The following is a 23,653-nucleotide window of genomic DNA, read 5'->3' as shown; positions in this document are numbered from 1 at the left end:
TCACCAACCTTTACAGATGCACCATAGAAAACATTCAATCTCAAAGCATCATAGCTTGGTACAGCAACCACTCTGCTCAGAACGGTAAGAAACAACAGTAAGCTACAATCCATTTGGTGTGGGTACATCCATAAAACCTATCTAACCTCTGATTATCTTGTACGTTTTATCAAGTCACCTCTCAACCTTCCTCTCTCTAACAGAAACAGCCTCAAGTCCCTCAGCCTTTCCTCATAACACCTTCCCTCTATGCCAGGTAACATCCTGGTAAATCTCCTCTGCACTCTTTCCAATGATTCCACGTTCTTCCTACAATGCGGCTGTAGGAACTGTATGTAATACTCCAAGTACATTCACATCAGAGTTTTGTACAGCTGCAACAAGACCTCATGGCTCAAAAACTCAATCCCTCTACCAATAAAAGCTAACACACTATAAGCCTTCCTAACAATCCGATCAACCTGGGTGGCAACTTTCAGGGATCTATGCACATGGGCACCGTAATCTCTCTGCTCATCCACATTACCAAGAATCTTACCCAGTACTCTGTAGTCTGGTTACTCCTTCCAAAATGCATCACCTTACACTTTTCCACATTAAACTCCATTTGCCACCTCTCTGCAGATTATCTATATTCCTCTGTAAAATGCAACATCCTTCTGTACTGTCCACAATTCCAACAACTTTAGTGTCATCCTTCCAAAATGCATCACCTTACACTTTTCCACATTAAACTCCATTTGCCACCTCTCAGCCCAGCTCTGCAGATTATCTATATTCCTCTGTAAAATGCAACATCCTTCTGTACTGTCCACAATTCCAACAACTTTAGTGTCATGCACACATTTATTAACTCATCCTTCTACGCCCTCATCCAAGTCATTTACAAAGATGACAAACAACAATGGCCCCCTAAACAAATCCTTACAGTATATCACTAGTAACTGAACTCCAGGATGAACATTTCCCATCAACCACCACCCTCTGTCTTCTTTCAGCTAGCCAATTTCTGATCCAAACTGCTAAGTCACCTTAATCCCTTAATCTCCGTATTTTCTGCAATAGCCGACCGTGGGGAACCTTATCAAATGCCTTACTGAAATCCATATTACACCACATTAACCGCTTTACCCTCATTCACCTGTTTGGTCAGCTTCTCAAAGAACTCAATATGGTTTGTAGGCACGATCTACACTTCACAAAACCATCTTCAATATCCCTAATCTACTTAATTCTTTCTAGAAGATTATAAATCCCATCTCTTGTAATCCTTTCCAACACTTTACCACAACCAAAGTAAGGCTCGCTGGTCTATAATTACCAGGGTTGTCTCTACTCCCTTTCTTGAACAAGGGAACAGCATTTGCTATCCTCCAGTCTTCTGCCATTATTCCTGTAGACAATGATGACACAATTATCAAATGTGTTGCTGGAAAAGCGCAGCAGGTCAGGCAGCATCCAAGGAGCAGGGAGAATCGACGTTTCGGGCATGAGCCCTTCTTCAGGAATCAAAGCCAACAATTGTTAAAACCAAAGGTTCTGCAATATTCTCCCTGGCTTCCCAGAGAATCCTAAGATAAATCCTATCAAGGCCGTGGACTCATCTATTTTCACATTTTCCAGAATTGCTAACACCTCCTTCTTGTGAACCTCAATCCCGTCTTGTCTAGCCTGTATCTCAGTATTCTCCGGGACAACATTGTCTCTTTCCTGTGTGAATGTTGTCAAAAAATATTCAATTAGCACCTCTCCTATCTCTTCGGATTCCATACACAACTTCCCACTATTGTTCTTGACTGACCCTACTCTTTCTCTAGTAATTCTTTTATTCCTGATATACCTATAGAAAGCGTTAGGGTTTTGTTGATTCTACCTGAGAACGACTTATCATGTCCCCTCCTGGCTCTACTTAACTCTCTCTTTAGATCCTTCTTGGCTAACTTGTAAAACTCAAGCACACTAACTGGGCTTTCACATCTCAGCTTTACATAGAACACAGAACATAGAAAAATACTGCACAATGTTGTGCCGAGGTTTAATCCTAATGTGAAATAAAGTAACTTAACCTATGCACCCCTCAACTCACTGCTATCCATGTGCATGTCCTGGAGTCGCTTAAATGTCCCCAATGACTCTGCTTCCACCACCACAGCTGGCAACACATTCCATGCATTCACAACTCTCTGCGTAAAGAACCTACCTCTGATGTCTCCTTTGTACCTTCCTCCTAACATCTTCAAACTATGACTCCTCGTAACAGTCAAATCTGCCCTGGGGAAAAGTTTCTGACTATTGACTCTATCTATTCCACTCATTATCTTGTATACCTCGATCAGGTCTCCTCTCTTCCTCCTCCTCCCCAGAGAGAAAAGTCCAAGCTTATTCAACCTTTCTTCATAAGGCAAGCCCTCCAGTCCAAGCAGCATCCTGGTAAACCTTCTTTGCACCCTCTCCAAAGCCTCTGTATCTTTCCTATAGTAGGGCGACCAGAACTGGACACAATATTCCAAGTGTGGTCTCACCAGGGACTTATAGAACTCGCAGCTCTTAAACCCGATCCCCATGTTTATGAAAGCCAAAACACCATATGATTTCTTAACAACCCTATCCACTTGGGTGGCAATTTTGAGGGATCTATGTACTTGCACACCCAGATCCCTCTGTTCCTCCACACTGCCAAGAATCTTGTCTTTCATCCTATATTCAACATTTGTGTTCAACCTTCCAAAATGCATCACTTCGCATTTATCCTGGTTGAACTCCATCTGCCATTTCTCAGCCCAGCTCTGCATCCTGTCTATGTCACGCTGCAGCCTGCAGTAGCCCTCTATACTATCTATGACACCTCCAACCTTTGTGTCATCTGCAAATTTACTAATCCAACCCTCAACTTCCTCATCCAAGTCATTTATAAAAACTACAAAGAGCAGAGCCCAAGAACAGAGCCCTGCGGGACACCACTCAACACTGACCTCCAGGCAGAATACTTTCCATCAACAATCACTCTCTACCTTCTGTCAGCCAGCCAATTCTGAATCCAGATAGCCAAATCTCCCTATGTCCCATACATCCTGACTTTATGAATGAGCCTGCCATGGGGAACCTTATCAAATGCCTTGCTCAAGTCCATATACACCACATCCACTGCTCAACCTTCGTCGACCTGTCTTGTCACCTCCTCAAAGAACTCAATAAGATTTGTGAGGCATGACCTGCCCCTCACAAAGCCATGCTGACTGCTTTTAATCACACTATGCTTTGTCAAATAGTCATAAACCCTATCCCTCAGAATTCTTTCCAAAACTTTGCTAACCACAGACGCAAGACTGACTGGTCTGTAAATGCCAGGGATTTCCCTATTTCCCTTCTTGAAAAGAGGAACAACATTTGCCTCCTTCCAATCTTCCGGTATGACGCCCGTGGAGAGTGAGGAGGCAAATATCCTCGCCAGCGGCTTAGCAACCTCTTTTCTCACTTCCCGGAGCAGCCTATGATAAATCTGGTCTGGCCCTGGGGACTTAATCTTAATGTTTTCCAAAATTTCCAGCACATCAACTTCATCAATCTTGATCTGGTCAAGACTGTATCCCAGCTTCTCAAGGTTTTAATTTACAACCAGTTCCCTTTCCTTGGTGAAAACCAAAGCAAAAAACTCATTTAGGGCTTCCCCTATCTGCTCAGACTCCACGCACAGGTTCCCTCCATTATCCCTGATCGGCCCTACCTTCTCCCTGATCATTCTCTTATTCCTCACGTATGAGTAAAATGCCTTTGGGTTCTCCCTAATCCTTCTTGCCAAGCCTATTTCATGCCCCCTTCTGGCTCTCCTCAGTCCATTTCTGAGCTCCTTTCTAGCAAGCCTGTAATCCTCCAAAGCTGTGCTAGACTCTTGCTTCCTCCACCTTACATAAGCTGCCTTCTTCCTTTTGACGAGAAGTTCCTCTGTTCTCGTCATCCTTAATCTTACCCCTTCTTACCTGTCTCAGAGGAACAAATTTGTGCATCCTTAACTAGTCTCCACATGTCTGCTGTGCCCTTTCTGTGGAACAATTGCTCCCAGTCTATACTTCCCAACTCCTGTCTGATAGTGTCATAATTTCCTTTTCCCCAATTAAATATCTTCCCTCCTTAACTGCTCTTTTCACTGTCCAAGTCTATGCTAAATGTGAGGCAGTTGTGATCACTGTCACCAAAGTGCTCTCCCATCACGAGAGCTGACACCAGTCCTGGCTTGTTTCCGAGCACCAAATCCAAAATGGCCTCTCCCCTTGTTAGTCTGTCCACATACTGAGTAAGGAAACACTCCTGAACATACCTGACAAAAACAGCTCCATCCAAACCATCTGCACTTTGGAGGTTCCAGTCGATACTGGGAAAGTTGAAATCACCCATAACAACAACCCTGCTACATCTGCATTTTTCCAGAATCTGCCCACCTATGAGATCCTCAATCTCTCTACTGCTATTAGGTGGTCTGTAGAAAACCCCCAATGAGGTGGCTGTTCCCTTGCTGTTCCTAACTTCCACCCATACTGAATCAGTAGACAAACTTTACTCAACAACCTTCGTTTCTGTAGCTGTGATGCACTCTCTGATTAGCAATGCTATACCCACTCCTCTTTTTACACCCTTCCTCTCCTTTATAAACGTTCTAAACCCTGGAACATCAAGCAACCATTCCTGCCCCAGTGAAACCCACGTCTCTGTTATGGCCACAACATCGTAGCCCCAAGTACTGATCCAATCTCTAAGTTCCTCACTCTTATTTCGGACACTCCTTGCATTTGAGCATACACACACTAACTGATCCCTTTGTTTCATCGCGTGAGAAACCTTCCTGATACATTCAATACATCCTGTCACTGTCACGTCTGCAACTGACCCCCACTCAGACATGTGGCTCTGATTCCCAAACTCCTGCCAAACTAGTTTAAACCCTCTCGAACCACATGAGCAAATCTCCCACCCAGGACATTTGTGCCCCTCCAGTTCAGATGCAACCCATCCTTCATGTCCAGGTCCCACCTTCCCCAGAATGTATCCCAATGGTCTAGGTATCTGAAGCCCTCCCTCCCGCACCAGCCTCACAGCCAGGTATTAAGCTGCATTCACTGACTGTTCCTCATCTCATTATCTCGTGGCACTGGTAGCAAACCTGAGATCACTACACTACTCGTCCTGCTCTTCAGCTTCTAACCTAACTCTCTGTAGTAACTTTTCAGATCCTCAATCCCTTTCCTGGCTATATCATTGGTGCCATTATGTACCACGATTTCTAGCTGCTCATCTCCCCCTTCAGAATCCTGTAAACCTGATTGGCGATATCCCGGACCCTGGGACCGGGGAGGCAATATACCTTCCAGGAGTCCTATTCCTGACCACAAAATCTCCTGTCAATCCGTCTAACATAAGTTTCCTTCTTCCTCTTGTCAAGAGATTCAACTTCTTTAGTAAACCACGGCTCTGCTACTGAAACATCTAAATCCAGGAACCTGCAACAACCATTCCTGTCCCTGCTCCATCCATATCTCCGAAATGGCCACAACATCAAAGTCTCAGGTACCAACTCATGCTGCAAGTTCACCCACTTTATTCTGGATGCTCCTGGTGTTGAAGTAGCCACACTTCAAACCACCTTCCTGCCTGCCGGTACAATCCTGCAACCTTGAAACCTTATTCCTAACCTCATTACTCTCAACCTCCTGGACACTGGAACTACAATTTAGGTTCCCATCCTCCTGCTGAATAACTTTAAACCCGCACAAAGAGCATTAACAAATCCTAACCCCATCCCCACAGGATATTGGTACCCCTCTGGTTCAGGTGAAGACCATCCTGTTTGTAGAGGTCCAACCTACCCCAGAATGAACCCCAATTATCCAGGCATCTGAATCCCTCTCTCCTGCACCATCCCTGTAGCCAAGTGTTCAACGGATCTCTCTCCCTATTCCTTATCTCACTAGCATGTGGCATGGGCAACAAACCAGAAATAACAACTCTGTTTGTTCGAGTTCTAAGCTTCCACCTGAGCTCCTTGAATTTCTGCCTAATATCCCCATCCCTTTTTCTATCTGTATCGTTGGTGCCTATGTCGACCACAACTTGGGGTTGCTCCCCCCCTCCCTTAAGGATCCCGAAAACACAATCCGAGACATCATGGATCCTGGCACTTGGGAGGCAACACACCAACCGTGAGTCTCTCTCATTCCCACAGAATCTCTTTCTGTCCCCCTAACTATGGAGTCCCCAATGACTAATGCTCTGCTCATCTTCCCCTTCCCTAATGAGCAACAGGGACAGACTCCATGCCAGAGACCTGTACCCCATGGCTTACCCCTGGTATATCATCACCTCCAACAATATCCAAAACGATATACTTATTATCAAGGGGAACTGCCAACTGGGGATCCCTGCAATGTCTGCCTGTTCCTTTTCCATCCCCTGACGGTAACCCATCTACCTGCTTCCTGTGCCTGAGGTGTGACTACCTGCCTGGAACTACTCTCGATTACCCCCTCTTCTGGCGGAAAGATCCAAAGTTTATCCAGCTCCATAATGAAGTTCTTGAGGAGCTGGAGTTTTAGATTAGATTAGATTCTCTACACTATGGAAACAGGCCCTTCATCCCAACAAGTCCACACCGACCCTCTGGAGAGAAACCCACCCAGATCCATTTCCCTTTAACACTATGGGCAATTTAGCATGGCCAATTCACCTGACCTGCATGTCTTTGGACTGTGGGAGGAAACCCATGCAGACACGGGGAAAATGAGCAAACTCCACACAGTTAGTAGCCTGAGGCTGGAATTGCACTTGGGACCCTGGTGCTGTGAGGCAGCAGTGCTAACCACTGTGCCCATTTGAGTGTACTTCCCGCAGATGAAGTCAGCATGGGCACTAGTGGTGACCATTGCATTCAACTGCCCTCACATCCATTCCCACTGTTCTAAATTCCCAAAGAAGCAATTGAAAAAAAAACAACCTTACCAATTCAGTGCACAGAACTCATTTTTTGGTTAGCGGTGGAGGATGGGTGGGAGACACTAGCTAAGTAGTGTGTCGGATAAAGCAACCTTGCTTACTCAGCCGTCCCATGCCCTCTTCTGCCCAGCATGTGCTCTGCCTATTCATGAGGTAACATGCATAATAACATCTGGTTGCTCACCATCTCAGAACGCTCTGCAGCCACTCCAAAACATCCTGGACCCTGGCACTTGGGAGGCAACACATCATCCTGGATTCCCATTTGCGGCCGTGGAATCTCCTATCTGTCCCCCAAACTATCAAGTCTCCTGTCACTAAGGTCCTGTTTACCTTTACCCTCTCCTGCTGTGCCCCAGAACCAGTCGTAGTGTCACTGACCTGGCTACTGCTGCTTTCCCTTGAACATTAACCTCCGCTCCCACCCCCCCCCCCCCCCAAGTGTATCCAATATACTTGTTTTCGAGAGGAATGGCCTGCACTCTCTGCCTGCTCCCTTTGCCTTTCCTGGTGTCACCCTGCTGCTTTCTGCCTGCACTTTAGGTGTGACCGCCTCAGAAAGACTCCTATCTATGAAGCACTCAGCATCTCGGATGATCCTAAGTGCATCCAGCTCCAGCTCCCTAACATAGTCTCCCAGGAGTTGCAGCTGGGTGCACTTCCCCACACGTATAGTTATCAGGGATAGTGGAAGTCTCCCTGAGCTCTCATACCCTGCAGGAGGAACATGCGACTGTCCTAATTGCCATCTCAATCGCTGTGAAACTAAAAAGGAAAAAGTTAAAAGATGTTACCTTATCTTACTCTAAGCTCTGCCCATATTGCCTCACTGCTTGAGTCCTCCATAGCTGTGCCCTCCTTCAGCACAGCTATGATATCCTCTTTGACCAGTAATGCAACTTCCCCACCCCTTTTATCTCCCTCTCTATCCCGCCTGAAGTATCGATATCTGGGATATTTAGTTGCCAATCATGCCCTTCCCTCAACCAAGTCTCAGTAATAGCAATAACATCATACTCCCAGGTACTAATCCAAGCCCTAAGTTCATCTACCTTACCTTCTACACTTCTGACATTAAAACAAATGCATCTCAGACCATCAGTCCCATTGTGCTCATCATCTGCTTCCTGCCTACACATCCCCTTAGTCACGCTGACTTCATTAGGCTTTCGTTCCTACATCCTTCCTGTCTACTAACCTCTTCATTTAGTTCCCATCCCCGTCCCACATTAGTTTAAACCCCACCTAACAGTATTAGCAAAAACACTCCAAAGGATATTGGTTCCAGTCCATCCCAGGTGTCGACCGTCTGATTTGTAATAGTCCCACCTCCCCTAGAACTGGTCCCAATGTCCCAAAAATCTGAACCCCTGCCTTCTGCACCATCTCCCAAGCCATAGATTCATCCTGCCTATTCCTTCATTTCTATTCTGACTCGCATTGGTAACAAACCTGAGATTGCTACATCTGAGGACCTACTTTTTAAATTGGCTCCTAACTCCCTAAATTCTGCTTGTAGGACCTCATCTCATTTTTTACCGATATCATTGGTGCCTATATTGGTGCCTGTTCACCCTCTCCCTTCAGAACGTCCTGCAGCTGATCCCTGACATCTCTGACCCGTGCACCTGGGAGGTAGCATACCATTCGGGAGTCTTGTTTTCAAGCCCAGAATTGCCAATCTATTCCCCTTACAATTGAATCCCTTATGACTATGGCCCTTCCACTCTTTTACCCACCCTGCTATACAGCAGAGCCAGCCGCGGGGCCTTGATCCTGGCAACTGCTGCCTTCTCCTGGTGAGCCATCTCCCCCAACAGTATCCAAAATGGTATACCTGTTTTGGTGGGAGATGCCCACAGAGGACACCTGCGCTGCCTTCTTGGTCTTTCTCTGACTTTTGGTCACACATTCCCTTTCTTCCTCAGCAATTCATTAAACGTGCTATCCACAACCCCCTCAGCATTGCGGATGCTCCAAAGTGAGTCCACCCGCAGCTCCAGAGCTGTCATGTGGTCTAATAAGCGCTGCTGCTGGACACACCTCCTGCAAATGAAGGAGTTAGGGACATCAGCTGCGTCCCTGAGCTCCCACATTGAGCAAGAGGAGCATTACACAGGTCTGAGATCTCCTGCCACTTTTAATCTTAAGCTTAAACTTAGTCCAACTATAATATCAAATAATAGATAAATGAGAAAGGAAAAAAAAACATTTTACAAATCACACAATAAAAAAGACACGATAGAAATGCCTTACCCTATCAACACACCACAGTCTTTTTTTTTGGTTAGAGGAGGGGGGCGAGTGGGAGACACTACATGTGTCTCGGGTTCAGCCACTGCCCAAATGTATCAGTTCACTCACTTTCCTAAAACACACTTTCCTAAAACACAACTCAGCTCCTCGTTCTCACTGCTCCCACTGCTGCTGAAATGAAGGCTGCTGAAGCTCAAGCAAAGTCCTTTTAGAGGGATATGTATCTTTCCAGCAGCCCCCAGTCCTCGTTCTCACTGCTCCCGCTGCTGCTGAAAATGAAGAACTTATTTAACTCAGTCTTAAATATATTCGGTGACTTGGCCTTCTGTGGCAGTGAATTCCATTGATTCACCACTCTCTGGCTGAACAAGTTTCTTCTTATCACCGTTCTAAAAGGTCATTCTTTTACTCTAAGGCTGTGCCCTCGGTCCTGATCTCTCCTACCAATGGAAACATCTTCCCAACATCAACACTGTGCAGGCCATTCGGCATGTTGTAAGTTTTAATTGGATCTCCCCTCATACTTCTAAACTCCATCAAGTATAGATCCAGAGTCCTCAAACGTTCCCCACATGTTGAGCTTTTTATTCCTGGAACCATTCTCATGAACCTCCTCTGAACCCAAAACTGCACACAATGCTCTAAATGTGGTCTGACCAGAGCCTTATAGAGCCTCAGAAGTACATCCCTGCTTTTAACATTCAAGTCCTCTCCAAATAAATATAAATATTGCATTTGCCTTCCTAACTACTAACTCAATGTTTCTATTCTTCTTACTAAAGTGCATGACCTCACACTTTCCCACATTGTACTCTGTCAGCCACTTCTTTGCCTTCTCTCCTAACCTGCCCAAATCCTTCTGCAGCCTGGCGGAACTTCACTTGTCACTGGCTGCCATCCTGAGAAAGACCCTTTATCCCCACTGTCCGCTTTCTGCCAGTCAACCTTGTATCCATGCTAGTTTCTTGTCTCTAACACCATTGCCCTTATCTTACTCAGCAGCCTCCTCTGTGGCAGAGCACATCAGAATATTGTGGGCAGCACGGTGGCACAGTGGCACAGTGGTTAGCACTGCTGCCTCACAGCGCCAGAGACCCGGGTTCAATTCCCGCCTCAGGCGACTGACTGTGTGGAGTTTGCACATTCTCCCCGTGTCTGCGTGGATTTGCTCCGGTTTCCTCCCACAGTCCAAAAATGTGCAGGTTAGGTGAATTGGCCATGCTAAATTGCCTGTAGTGTTAGGCGAAGGAGTAAATGTAGGGGAATGGGTGGGTTGCGCTTCAGCGGGTCGGTGTGGTCTTGTTGGGCCAAAGGGCCTGTTTCCACACTGTAAGTAATATATCTCCGGGACACATACACCAACCAACCCCACCGCCCCGTGGTCAAACACTTCAACTCGCCCTCCCACTCTGCCAAGGATGTGCAGGTCCTGGGCCTCCTCCAGCGCCACTCCCTTACCACCCAAAGCCTGGAGGAAGAAGGCCTCATCCTCCGCCTCGGTGATTTTCCTCTGCTCTGCATAGCTCCTCTGTGCTGCAGTGTGTGGTGGCTCTTTGAAATAATGTTCTGATGCATCTTCGTTTGTGGATGTTGGGACGATTGCTTCTGTAGTTCTATATTTGGTCTGTATGTGTTGTTTTCCAGTATTTGCTGGTTTGAAATTCCCTTCAGGAAAACGACACATACAGAGCTGAGGAAAATCACCTATGCAGTGTATTCAAAAAGAATGGGTACCCAACGAACACAGTCTGCCGATTTCTCAGCAATAAACCCAAACAAGCAGACAAAACGCATCCAGAAACCCTAGCCACTCTCCCTTATATCAAAGACATCTTGGAGATGACTGCCAGACTACTCAGATCCCTTGACATCATGATAGTCCACAAACCCACCAACACACGAAAACAGCAACTAATGAACTTGAAAGACCTTACATAGACAACAAGCAAACTAATGTCATTTACAAAATACCTTACAAGAACTGTAACAAACATTACATTGGACACACAGACAGAAAACTAGCCACCAGGATACATGAACATCAATTAGCCACAAAACGACATGACCCTCTCTCACTAGTATCTTGACATACAGATAAGGAAGGACACACTTCGACTGGGACAACACATCCATCCTAGGACAAGCAAACAGAGACATACATGAGAATTCCTAGACGTACATCCATCCTAGGACAAGCAAACAGAGACATACATGAGAATTCCTAGACGTATAGCACTCCAACCAGAACTCTACCAACAAACACATTCACTTGGATCCTATTTACCACTCCCTGAAATAATGAACAGGAAATGACATCATCATAGGAAATTGTGTCACCACAGGAAATGACATCACCAACCCAGGAAACCCAACCATATAAATAGAAAACATGAAAAACCAGCAGTGCTTCATCCAGAGGCTCACTGAAGATGTTACTTAGTTTGGTGATGAAATGTCTGAAAATGAACCTTCCTAACCTACATCCAGACTCTCCACTATCTCTTCAGCTGTCTCCTTTAAAATTCTGGGGTGTAGTCCATCTGATCAAGGTGACTTATCCACCTTCAGGCCATTCAGTTTTTCTAGCACCTTCTCCTTTGAGTATAAGAATAGAGAAGTCTTTCTGTAATTGTACAAGGTGCTGTTGGGACAAACATCTGGAGTACAGTGAGCAGTTTTGGGTTCATTGAAACATTTCAGATTCTTAAGAAGCTTGACAGGGTAAATACTGAGAAGATGTTTCCCCTCATGGGAGAGTTGAGGACCAGAAATCATAGGGTCAGAATAAAGGGGTGTAACTTTAAGATTGAGATGAGGAGCAAATTCTCCAACAGGCGGTTGTGGTTCATTGAGAATCCTTACCACAAAAATGCTGTGGGGACAGAGTCCTTGTGCATGTTTAAGGCTGAAACACTTTGTTCAATATTATGGATTATGATAAAGGACAGGGAAGTGGGTATGAGAAAACGTTGATTTTCCTGCTCCTCAGATACTGCCTGACCTGCTATGCTTTTCCAGCACCACTCTGATCTCCAGCATCTGCAGTACCGACTTCCACCATGAGAAGTTTCAGATCAGCCACGATCCTACTGAATGGCGAAGTAAGCTCGAGGGGCTGAGCAACCTAGTCCTGTTCCTATTTCTTATTCACTTATGATGCATTGATTTTAATTTTTGAAAAATCCTTTGAAAATACCATTAGATTGTGAGGTAATAATTTAATTTAAAAAGGGAGGATGACAAAAGCAGGAAACTACAAGCTGCTTAACTAAAGATCTGTCTTCAAGAAAATGTTAAAAGCTATCATTAATAAAGTTGGAGTAGAGCAGTTGGATCAAGGTGCAGATGAATCTCAATTATCCAAAGGACACGGGTGGGCAGTATTTCGCTTGGTTAATCAAATTCTGGACAATTGAATGCCGGATAACATAGTTTAGCCAAGCATTGCGACCTTGCAATTTTGTCGGAAAATCAAATGCCAGATAATTGACGTTCCTCCTTAATCAGGGAGAGTCAATATGGTTTTGTGAAAGAGAAATCATGTTTGATTAATCTATTGAAGTTCTTTGAGGAGGTAACATATGCTATGATAAAGGTGAAGCAATGGATATAATGTACCTACATTTCCAGAAGGCATTTGATAAGGATCCACATCAAATTTGTATTTCAGAAAATAAATGTTCATGGTGTAAGGAGTAATTTATTGGCATGGAGAAAAGATTGGCTGACTATCAAGAAACAGAGACTAGTCATAAACCTTTTTCAGATTGACAGGATACAAAGCAAATAATATGTCACAGGGATTGGTTGTAGGTCCTCATCTGTTTTCAATTTATATAAGTGTCTTAGATGAAGGGATAGAAGGTATGGCTGCCAAGTTCACTGATGACACAAAGATAGGTCGGAAGGTAAGTTGTGAAGAGGATACAAGGAGGTTTAAAAAATATATAGTTAGATTGGTGGATAGGATAGGCCAGAAAGATCTAATAATTGGATGCAATGTGGGAAAATGTGACAGCATTCATTTAGCAGGAAGCATACAAAAGAAATATATTATCACAACTGCAAGGAATTCCAAGGCTCTGAGAAGCAGAGTGATTTGGTGGTCTTAGTGCATGAATCACAAAAGGTTCATATACAGCCTGTAATTTGGAAAACCAATAGAACACTATCCCTTATTGTGAGGGAAACTGAATATGAAAGTAGGGAGGTTTTTTTTATAGAATCCCTATAGCATAGAAACAGGCCTTTCAGCCCAACAAGTCGCTCTCTGAAGAGCATCCCACCCCCTACTTTTCCCATGGCCAATTCACCTACCATGCGCATCTTTGGACTTGGGATGAAACTAGAGTACCTGGAGGAAACCACATCAACACAGGGAGAATTGACAAACTCCATGCAGACTGTTGCCTGAGGTTGGCATTGAATCTGGGTCCCCTGGTGTTGTAAGGCAGCAGTCCTCACCACTGAGCCATCCTGACTCTTCAGTTACGCAGGGCACTGGTGAGACCTCATCTGGCGTACTGTGCACAGCATCGGTCACATTTAAGGAAGGATTTAAATGCATTGGAAGCAGTTCTGAGAAGTTTTGTTAGACTGAGGCATGGAACAGGTGGATTGTTTAATGAATAAAGATTGAACAGGCGAGTCTTGTAACTGATGAGGCAACTCGATGGAATCAAATAAATTCCTTAGTCTCTTGATGGATAGAATGAGATGTTCTCTGCTATGGAAAAGTCTAGATCTCGGGGTCACTGTTTAAAAAGATTAGGTTAACCTTTTTCTCTCACAGGGCCCTGTGTCTATGGGACTCTGTCCCTGAAAAGATTATTGAAGCAGAGTCTTGAATATCTTTAAGGCAGCAATTGATAGAGTTTTTTGAAACAAGAAGTTGAAAGGTTGTCAGAACTGACAGGAATGCAGTTTTGAAGATACAATCAGAACAGCTATAATCTTATTGAATAGTGGAGCAGGATCAAGGGGCTGAATGAGCTGCTCCAGCTTCTTACTTGTATATTCCTATGTGCATCCCCCTTCTCCCCAGCATTTTGCTGTGACTTACCCTCCAACCAATACCCTTCACTACTTCCTTCATTGCTGGCTCACTTTACCCCTCTGTCTCCTGCTTCCCCTTACTATTCCATTTTGACACCAAATGTTCACCAGAATCTTTTATATTCGAAGGAACACAATCCCAGATTCGCCACATAACTGACACCACTGGTCAATCTCCTTGGCACTATCCTTATGGTCTTGACACCCTTCCAGAGTACAATAACTGGAATTAACACAATCAGAAAAGATCTACAAGGATGTTGCAAAGGTTTGAGGCTGAATCAGCTGGGGCTGTTTTCCCTGGAGGGTCGGAGGCTGAAGGGTGACCTTAAAGAGGCATGGATAGGGTAAATAGGCAAGGTCTTTTCGCTGGGGTGGGGAAGTCCAGAACTAGATGGCATAGGTTTAGGGTGAGGGGGGAGATTTATAAGGGACATAAGGGGCAATGTTTTCACGCAGTCGATGGTGCGTATATGGAATGAGCTGCCAGAGGAAGTGGTGGTGACTGGTACAATTGCAATATTTAAAAGGCATCTGGATGGGTATATGAATAGGAAGGGTTTAAAATAATAGGGGCCAAGCGCTGGCAAATGGGACTAGATTAGTTAGGATATCTGGTCAGCATGGACAAGTTGGACTGAAGGGTCTGTTTCTATGCTGTACTTCTCTATGACTCTATGTCTCTATGACCATTGAGGTATGGCCTGTACTTTATCAAAGTTTGCAATTAATCCTTTTAACTTTGCATTTTGTGCCTATATTTATAAAGCCAATGATTCTATTCTCTGTTTTAAGAGTTTTCTCAACTTGTCCTTGCATCTTCAAAGATTTGTGCACAAATACTTCCATGTCTCTTTGTTCCTGCACCTCTTTTAGGTTTATATTACCTCTCTGCATTCTTCCTCCAAAAATGTTGCGTTCCGTTTTCCAATCCTTCTGCTTCTTTTTATGGCACTATCTGAGAGTTGGAGGCTGCTGAGGAATTTCAAGGGGCTTGTTTCTAACTGAAGCTGAAGAAATCTAATGATTCATTAAGACTCTCTCAGCTACAGGTCCAACTGAAAGGATAAGTCCAATATGAGAAATCTAGTACATTTAAAATACACTTACTAAAAGACCAGAAAAAAATATAGACTTCAGAGAGCTTATATAAAAGATAGATTCTGCACACTTTAGTTATGTCCCGTAAATGAGTTATAAATCTGAGGCAAATTGCTCCTTTCTGCAAAACTGGTATATATAATATTTAATTCTGACCTAAATGTCAGTTCTGATTAAACATGATTGGATTGACTGTGCCATATGTGACCTACAATTTCCCACTGCACAAACTGTCAAAGGGTCACTGATCTCTTCAGGCAGTGATTGCTATGGTAACAGCCTGCAAGGACTCTCTTTCTGCAGTCTGGCCCTGTGTCTCACTGCAGCCTGAAGTTCCCAGAACACTTTGCTGTCAGCCTCATTATATTCCGCTCTGTTGCCCCATTGCCAGTTGTTCCCCGTAAGGACACTGTGTCAGAATGATGACAAGAAGAATAGAATGTCACCGCCTAAGAAAGACGTGTTAGCGGAAGGAAATAATAAAATCAGGATTCAATATTCGTGTCCTAATTGATTAGTGTTCTGTCCTATTTGATCACCCAAGTGTGGCATAACACTTCCACCTCAAATAACCGTTGAGCCAGATGATCAATCTTGCTAAGGATGCGGTTCTACTGATAACAAACCAGAGGACAGGTTTGGTTCTTTCTGTACAAGAAACAGAAAATAAAGTATTTGTGAGATTTGGATTTTGTGCACGATTTGAACTCAAACCTCTTGAATCATTTGGGAATTGAAAAGGGCAGTCCGATCACAATGCAATGTTAAGTATTCAGTTGTGACACTTTTGGGAAATACTGCACATTCACAAAATAGAAACAAGGTTTTACTTAAATCATGGCCCCAGAGGTGAGGGATTTTGTAAGGAATTAAACAAGTGGAAGATTATACAAATATAAATTGTATAATATGTGAGTATGCAACAACACAGTTTAGTCTAGTATTTCTTGTTCAATACAAACACAGTAGATGTCATTGCCTGTTATCTGATGAATCAATGTCATTACAAACTTTTATTTTGGATATTTCACTGCCATGTTGCTCTAAATGACAGAAGAAAAAGTAGAATGGCAGCACCGTGGGCAGCACGGTGGCACAGTGGTTAGCACTGCTGCCTCACAGTGCCAGAGACCCGGGCTACTGACTGTGTGGAGTTTGCACGTTCTCCCCGTGTCTGCGTGGGTTTCCTCCGGGTGCTCCGGTTTCCTCCCACAATCCAAAGATGTGCAGGTCAGGTGAATTGGCCATGCTAAATTGCCCGTAGTGTTAGGTAAGGGGTAAATGTAGGGGTATGGGTGGGTTGCGCTTCGGCGGGTCGGTGTGGACTTGTTGGGCCGAAGGGCCTGTTTTCACATTGTAATGTAATCTAATCTAGAATGCATTCCCCATAAGAGCCGACAGTGACTGCCTTTTGACTTCAAAACATTTTTTGAACCATTGCAGTCCATTTGCTGTAGGTCTAACCACAGTGGTGTTCAACAGAGAGTTCCAGGACTTTGACCCAGACATGGCAAAGGAACATTGATATTGATCAAAGTCAGGATGGTGCATAGTTTGGAGGGAGAACTGGCAAGGGATGATTTTCCAATACATCTGTTGCCCTTGTCCTTCTCATGGTGGAGGTCAGGATTTGGCAAATGGCCTTAAAGGAACCATAGTGAGTTATAGCTCCTAACCACTTGCAGTGCGAAAACATTTCTCCTCATATCACTCTGCTTCTTCAGTCAGTCTTGTTAAATCATTGTCCTTTGGCTCTTTGTCCTTCCACCAATATGGAGGAGAAAGTGAGGTCTGCAGATGCTGGAGACCTTCCACCAATATGAGCAGTTTATCTCTATGTTTTCTATCCAAGCCCTCATAATGGTTCTAAAATGGTGGACTGAGAATAACATGGATCTTGCAGCTGCTCTTGAGATCCAGGCTTATTTCAAAATGTACTGCTAGATGTCTTTTGTAGGTACAACATTTAAAAGTCATTTAGATAAGTACATGAATAAGAAATGTTTGGTGGATATGGACCAAGTACAGGCAGAGGGAATTAGATTAATTTGGGCTTATGCTCAGCATGGATTGATTGGACAGAAGGGTCTGTTTCCGTGTTGTATGACTCTATAACTCAATATTTTTGAAAACCTCTATCAAATCTTCTCTCAGCCTTTCTTCTCTAAGGAGAACAGTTTCAAGTTCTTCAAACCATTATTGTACATTCCTCAACCTCAAAGACATTTATGTTATTCTTTTCTGCACTCTCTCCCACAGGTCTTTTATTTTATATTTTCTCTTCTTGTTTTTCCTAGGAATATGAAACGTTTTGCATTGTGCTGCAGTAAATGTAATCTGCAACCTCAATCGCAGATCCCCCAAGGGAGGTCCTGCTCCCAGCTCCATTAGAAGGTAAAGTTGTAATGCATTAACCATTCCTGTGTGTGGTCAGCTTTAGGTTAGACCATTGCAGCCTTGTGAAGCTCAATCAAAACAAGGCCCAGCAGACCCCACTCTACAATACTTTGCTGCAAGCCCTGAAACACATCTTTCATTACTATATGCAAACCGCTGACTGTGATGCCCTTGTCTTGCAGCTGTATCCCGGAAGACCTGGAAAATTAACTGCACCAATAAGCTATTGCATATCACATATCATCAGACAAATATGGCTTGCCAAATTCTGCCACGAATTTTGTCCTTTCTGTTCCCATTTTCTTCCTGTGTATTAGACTTAATAGAGTTCAATCTCTCCCCTTAAGCCTCTCAGGTGATTCATTTTTCTTGCTAAACTGTAATATCTACTATTTTCATTTTTTGAATTGGGAATAACAAGCAGTGACTATCCTTTAATCGATGCCATGTGTTCTCCCCATTCCCCTGTTGTTTCCATTGCTAAGACGTATGAGTTAAAAATTTAACTCAGCCAGAAACACACTGTTTTCATTTGGATTATTTATCTGTAATTCAGGCTAGTTTAAAAACAAGATAGGAGCTTTTGAATTAGGTATATTCTCATTTTTGAGCATTGAAGTGGGTTTTATGTCTGGTTAGTTAATTCTGCATTTGGTGCTTATGATTTATCTTGGATTATGACTTTTGTCTTTGACATTGGGGAAGGAACAGTTTTGAATATTTTGTGAAACAGCTTGGAAGCTCATTCAGGAGGAATATCTGGTGAGTAATTCTTCCCCCACATGTCTGTAAAGGTCATGAATCATTACCACGAGAAACAGACTCATTAAATCTCCATGTCAAGTAATCAAATTAGAACAAAATCAGTTGTAATACTGCATTTCACAAGATATTCAGAGAAAATATTATAGAATTTATATATTCAGGAGGCCAGATTGTTTAAAAAGCTTTCCTTTTGAAATGAGGAAACCTTTTCATCCATTACCACAAGAGAGAGCATTAGTGACAGTTCTGTCCGTTGATGTGAAGAGATGCTTGATAGGCTGGAGTGGACTTAATTGGTGTCAATAACACTTTCACTCAATCAGCCAAGTGTCTCTTTATATGTCTCAGACTTGACCTGCCTTCATCTTGTGTTCTGTTCAGTTAGATTGTGGGTAGCCATGGTATCATACATGTGCTATTCCCCATGCAGTCTCAAGTCAGTGAAATTGCAGGTGTTACCCCTTCTGTTAAAATGCAATTTATAATTCTTGAATTGACAGGTTGGACCAGTGAGTGATTTGCAGGATTTTAATAGCGAATGTTATTTGTTCTGATGTTCACCTGGGATGTATTGATGTGTGAATTCATAACACCAAAAATGGAATGAATGGTGAATGTGTCTGCTTTTTGAGTAGTGTGTGCTATAGGATTGGAATTCTTCTTTATAATTCTCTATCCTTATCTTCAGGAAGTCAGTATTGTTAAGGCACAGTTAATCTTGTGTTTGCCAGGTACAGAATCACAGAACACTGAGAGCTTTCTAAGAACAGAAGAGCAGGATGGACTTCACACCAATATGAAGTGAGGGGTTGTTTTTTTTCTTTCAGGGGTTTAAAGATCAACAGGAATGAGATACTTTTATTCAAAACCTGCTGCTATGCTATACATGGGTCACCAAATGAATTTTAGCCACTAACTGTGTAAGATGATGATTGTTAAACCTTTTGTTTGTCTGGGAGTTCTCTACTGAAAGGAAGGAGCTGTAACTTGCTTTTGACAAGGAAGCATCTTGTAGAATTTGTATTTTCAGGATTAAAAGTTAATCATTTAAAGTAGATTTTTTTGAAATATTACTGCTGCTAGTAACTGAATAGTAAAATAGCTTGCAATTTAGATTCTCAATTCACTCGTGTAATATTGTATTCTGCATATGTTACCTCCTAGTTTCTCGCCCAAGATGTACTGGTCCAAAGCTGCAAATAAAAATACTCAAAACTACAGTAGGCTCAACTCTTGTAGGGAATGCAAATAGTAAGCACATGTCATATGATCAAATGCCACATGTTAAATCACATGATCAGATGTCCAGGAAGATTATCCTAAGGAGTTGGCAACTTCGACCTGTCCCCTCATTTAGTAAAATTGGATCAAGATTGTTACAGGCAAAGTGTTACACTGTCTCAAGATGTAAAGGTCTCAGCTGTCCTGCCCTTTGTTCCATGATGCCAACTACTACTAGCTTGTAGATAGAGTAATTTGCCACCACAATTCTGTTTCTCTGACTGAGTCTGAGGGCCCACCTGGTTTCAAGTGTCAGCACAAAGTCTCTAGTGAGCAAAATGTAGTTTATGGCATGATAGTATTGGGTACCAGTTACATTAATAAACTAGGCATTGTTACTAAGACTAAGTTAAAAATCACACAACACCAGGTTATAGTCCAACAGGTTTAATTGGAAGCACATTAGCTTTCGGAGCGATGCTCCTTCATCACTATCACCTGATGAAGAAGCGTCGCTCCGAAAGCTAATGTGCTTCCAATTAAACCTGTTGGACTATAACCTGGTGTTGTGTGATTTTTAACTTTGTAACCCCAATCCAACACCGGCATCTCCAAATCATGATTACTAAGACTATGCTGAGATAAGGATAACATCTACATCCAAAGTCTTTCTGCCTTTCCACACTCAATTCCTTATTGCAGCATCAGAATGAAAGGATCTTAATGCAGTCTCTAAAATTAGCCCTTTCAAACAGCGACATTATATAACTGCCTTCACACTGTAACACCCTGACCTAACTCTCCCTTTCATGACTTCCTTAACACTGATTTCTGGGCTATCAATCTTCCACTGCCGATGGTTGGATTGCTGCCTCTTTCCACCCACATGAGAGAACCAGCTGGCCTGCAACAAAACATGATGCTGGACATCTCCCTGTGAATCCCAGACTGCTGACTCAAAGCTGGATTCAAGTTCCTCCTATGGTGTTGAGTGCAATGATAATGTCCTTGCACGTAAAGAATTTGGTTTGCAGTTTGGAAAATTGTGACTGTCTTTTTCAATAAATAATCTAATCTGTCATGAAGGAATGTTTGACATTTTGGACAATATATTCATCCTATTTCAAATCAATCGTTTTGTGAAAGGCAGATTTCTTCCAGTTTCCTCTCTCAATTCCTGAGGAATTTTTGAATGGACCCCATGAGCCCAGAGGTCCCTCACTGACTGCAGCAGGAGATGGCCTGTTATATTTCTGGAGTGCTCATTGAGATGGTAGAGGCCAGAGGCTGTGAAGAAATTAAGCACCCATTTTATGGATTAAACCTGGTGAGTTAGATCAAAGGTTTTGGGAATACGCTCAATCTTGGACTGCATAGCTTAATAGGATGTTAATATAATCTTTATACTTAGCTCTCTGACCAATAAATCCTCTTTAACTACCTATTACTCAGGATGAATAAGGGATATTAAAGTTTGCATGAGCAGAGAGACTTCAGAAAGACACTGGTCTCTGAGCAGTCAGTGCCTCATTCTCTATCTGCATTTAAAAAGCTGAACAGTCAAGGGTCTTGGTGACACAAGTACAGAAGTCAAAAATGTGGCCACATGTCCAGTGTAAATACGTCCACCACCTTTGGAACAAGCTCCCTAGATACACATTGGGAGAAATTAGTATTCATACATTCAAATGATCCATTGCTATAGTAATGTTTTGTAATATAGTTTGCGAGTAAATGGAAGCACGTTTAGGCTGATTGTTCTGAAGCCATTCTACACAGTGTTGGTTTGCTCCATACTGGGCAGAATCTTCCGAGCAGAGCATTGGCAGGTTGAGAGCTGGGGCAGGGTAGATAGTATATAGGAAGATGATATCATGACAGACCATCTCTTTTACGTGCTCCTGCCCTCCAGTGTCCTGACCAAAGGTGACATCAGATTGGCACTGACTACCCACCTAGCCAGTGCCCAATTAGGCAAATTAAGTTTATATTTGGAGCAAAATGATGAAGCCACCAGGATCTTCCTTCCACCCTGGTTGCTGGATGGGAACCTAGCACAGCAAAGAGGTTTCTCCTGATGGCATGCTGAGAGTCCATCAATGCCTCCTTTTAACCATCTAATTCTGAACCTGTAGGAATCTGAGAACCATGCACAGCCATGAGCAGTCACATGAGTGATGTATGTCAACCATGATGGTCTGACAGCTGTGACCAATCTTTATTTTTTACTTTACCTTCATTTTGAGGTACCCTTGCACTTTTCTATCTATCTCAGCAGCATCCACCTCTCCCAGTCAGCCCTGGGACCTCTGACTCTCCTGCCTTGGAAAACCCCTCACCCTCCTGAGAGAATGTGAAGGTAGCCTTTTAACTAGTTGCCTTCTGTCAGATCACACCACAGCACATTCTTGTTACCCAAAATTGTCCTAACCCTGAGAACTTTTCAAAGAGGAAAAGGTTTTATGCAAAAGACATTACAGCAGAATTAGGTCATTCAGCCCATCAAGTCTTTTAATATGTTTCTCAATCTGATTCTCCTGCCTTTTTCCCATAACCTTTGATCCCCTTCTTAATCAAGAGCCTATTTACTGCTGTCGTAAATATGCTCAATGACTTGGCATCCACAGCCCTTCTGTGGCAGTGAGTTCCACAGGTTGACCACCCTGAAGAAATTCCTTCTTATCCCAGCTCTAAAAGGTTATCCACTTGCCCTAAAGCTGTGCCCTCAGGTCTTAGTCTCTCCTACCAGTGGAAACATTTTCTCTATGTCTACTGTCCAGAATTCTCAGTAGTCTGTAAGTTTCAATTGATCTCCCCTCATGCTTCCTAACTCCATTGAGGACAGACCCAGAATCTTTGGTCAGTCCTCATATGAGAAACCCTTCATCTGGATCATTCTTGTAAACCTTCTCTGGACCCCTTCAGATGCCAACACATTCTGCTTAGATACAGGGCCCAAAACTGCTCACAATATTCCAGATGGAGTCTGGCCAGATACTTATGCAGACTCAGCAGTAAATTTCTGTCTTTATTCTAGCCATCTTGAAATGAACACCAACATTGCTTTTTCCTTTCTAACTGCTGCCTGTTAACCTTACGAGAAGCCTGAACTAGGACTCCCAACTCCCTTCAAATTTCTGAGGTCTTTTTCCCCATTTTGAAAATAATCTATGCCTCTATTGTTCTGACCAAAGTGCATAACCTCACACTTTCTCGCATTTATTCTATCTATCACTTTATTGTTCATTCTCCTAGCCTGTCCACATCCTTCTGCAGTAGTGCCACTTCCTCAACATTACCTGTCCCTTCACTTGTCTTTGTGTCATCTGTAAACTTAGTAACAATGCCCTCATTTCCTTTGTCCAGATCGATAATGTATAACTTGAATAGTTGTGGTCCCAACATTGATTCCATGGAAATCCACTAATCACCATAATGAAAAAGACCCTTATACCTCATTCTCTGCCTCTGCCATTCAGTCAATCATTTATCCATGAGCTCTTATCTTATTTAGCAGCCTCCTGTGTGGCACCTTGTCAAAGATGTTCTGGAAATCTAAATTGACCATGTTCACTGGCTCTCCTTTCTCTAACTTGCTTATTACCTCAAAGAATTCTAACAGATTTGTCAGGCATGACCTCCCCTTGGTGAAGCCGTGCTGACTCAGCCATATTTTACCATGCACTTCCAACTACTCCAAACTGTCATCCTTATTATGGACTCTAAAATCCAACAACCCAGGTCTAGCTAACAAGCCTATAATTTGTTGCCTTCTGCCTCCCTCCCAAACAGGGGTGTTACTTTAGTCCATTTTCAGTCCTCTGGGACCCTTTCTGACTCCAGTGATTCCTGAAAGATCACCACCAATGCCTTCATA

Source organism: Chiloscyllium plagiosum, chromosome 34, assembly GCF_004010195.1.
Source record: "Chiloscyllium plagiosum isolate BGI_BamShark_2017 chromosome 34, ASM401019v2, whole genome shotgun sequence".
NCBI lineage: Eukaryota > Metazoa > Chordata > Chondrichthyes > Orectolobiformes > Hemiscylliidae > Chiloscyllium > Chiloscyllium plagiosum.
Note: the sequence above shows the minus strand (reverse complement) of the source record.